Source organism: Gigantopelta aegis, chromosome 10 (genome assembly GCF_016097555.1).
Source record: "Gigantopelta aegis isolate Gae_Host chromosome 10, Gae_host_genome, whole genome shotgun sequence".
Classification (NCBI taxonomy): domain Eukaryota; kingdom Metazoa; phylum Mollusca; class Gastropoda; order Neomphalida; family Peltospiridae; genus Gigantopelta; species Gigantopelta aegis.
The window spans coordinates 69,279,980-69,282,118 of NC_054708.1; the positions used below are offsets into that span (position 1 = coordinate 69,279,980).

The window sequence follows — 2,139 nt, forward strand, 5'->3', positions numbered from 1 at the left end:
GTGTGTGTGTGTGTGTGTGTGTGTGTGTGTGTGTGTGTGTGTGTGTGTTCAAAAACGTTAGGGTCGCAGCAAAACACTGTGGAAAAACATATTTTTAAGCCTAAATATTTTTAAATGGTGGTGAATATTACACGCGGCCGGAATCAAAACTAAATATGGGTGTGAAGTGCACTACAATCGTGTGCATTACTGCTTAATGAGGTAAAATCGCTTCCTTGATGCGCGGTCGCTTTGGGATCGATCCCCGTCAGTTGGCACATTGGCAATTTCTCGTTCCAGCTAGCGCTCCACAACTTGTGTAACAAAGGCCGTGGTATGTACTATCATGTCTGTGGGATGGTGCATATAAAATATTCCTTGCTGTTGATCGAAAAGAGTAGCCCATGAAATGGCGACAGTGCGTTTTCTCTTTCAGTATCTGTGTAGTCCTTAACCATATGTCTGACGTCGTATAACCGTAAATAAAATGCGTTGAGTGCGTCGTTAAATAAAACATTTCCATACTTCCTTCTATCGAGTATCCATATAGCCAAATACATTTGTATTCTTTCCGTTTCCCGTCGGTGGGCCCATTGGGCTATTTCTCGTTCCAGCCAGTGCACCACGACTGGTATATGAAAGGCCGTGGTATGTACTACCTTGTCTGTGGGATGGTGCATACAAAAGATCCCTTGCTGCAAATCAAAGTGGCGACAGCGGGTCTCCTCTCTCAATCTGTGTGGTCCTTAACGATATGTATGACGCCATATAACCGTAAATAAAATGTGTTTTGTGCGTCGTTAAATTAAAAAAAAAATAATAATCTTTTCCTTTCCCTTTATTATCGTGTATTTGCAATGACTGTTTCATAGACGCTATCACATCATCATTTGACCAACGGTTCCATGGTGTAATGGTTAGCACTTTGGACTCTGAATCCAGCGATCCGAGTTCAAGTCTCGGTGGAACCTAATTTTATTAGAATATTTTTTATTATTGTTACTATTATTATAAAATAACTCTTTTTTTCGTTTAGCTGGATAGAATATGCACGTCCTCGTGCATTTTGTTTTAAGTGACATGGTCTCCCCTTAAAGTCGCAAACCCTAGGCTATAAACACTATGATGTATTTTTTCACTTTTAATCCACAGGCCCGTACGCAGGGGGGGGGGGGGGGGGGGGTGCGATGGGTGCGTACGCACCCCCCATAGTCTGCCGATGTCCGTCCGTGGATGTGTAAAAAAAACCCCAAATAGTCCGACGATGTGAAATAATTTCATATTTACTTCCCAGATTGCAGGAATATGCATCTCCTACATTTTAGATTTAAACAAATTTCGGGGGTGGCATGCCCCCGGACCCCCCTAGCAACTTTGGGCCGTCGATTACGCATATAAATTTCTGCGTACGGGCCTGGTCCATGAGCCAGAGGGGTTGGTCGGTACCCTCTTGGGGGGAGGGGACAAATGCTGATTTCTGAGGGATGGAATAATTTATGATAGCGTTGCTGGACTCACAGCTTTCTGTGTGAATCTACCCGGTTTATGACCCTTTCCCCATTTCCATAACAGTTATATTTTTTTTTACAGAATTGCTAAAGGGTGACTATATTAAAAACATTGTAAAATATTTATCAGGGCATTTAGGAATAGGAAACTTGGAGGATTGGGAGGTAATGGATTGGAGAATTCAAACATTTTACCAATATTGAAATCCTTTGAGGATTAGGGTCTCATATAACACTATTTCTGTAACGTTACAAAATACAATTCACACAGTTTTATTTTTCTGTAAACATTTAACATAAAGTTTAGGCTCAGCACCTCAAATATTCTCTCTAAATGTTCTAATTACAACAGAAGCTCGTTTGGACATCCACCTAAGATTTGCATCCTATAAATAAAGTTTTGGTGCAGGATTTTCTATGTAATTACACATTTTATAACCCTACGCCTATTTCCTCAACAGCAATATTTCAATGGAATTGTTAACAGTGACTAACAATAACGCATTATAAAATATTCATTAGAATGGGCACGGCAAAAATATAAATTTCAAAACTAAAAGCAATCGTGTCATCCCTAGAGGGTTATGGTCTCACGTAACACGTTTTGTTTCACATTGCGTAATGCAATATTCATCCTTTTACAACAGTAATT

The 2,139-nt window shown here is 40.2% G+C and overlaps 1 non-coding gene across 1 annotated transcript; it reads left to right on the forward strand.

The window, feature by feature from the left end:
- The first annotated feature begins 878 nt into the window (after nt 1–878).
- Nucleotides 879–950, forward strand: Trnaq-cug. Its single transcript has one exon. It is a non-coding gene; the product is annotated as a tRNA-Gln (tRNA).
- The last annotated feature ends 1,189 nt before the right edge of the window (nt 951–2,139 follow it).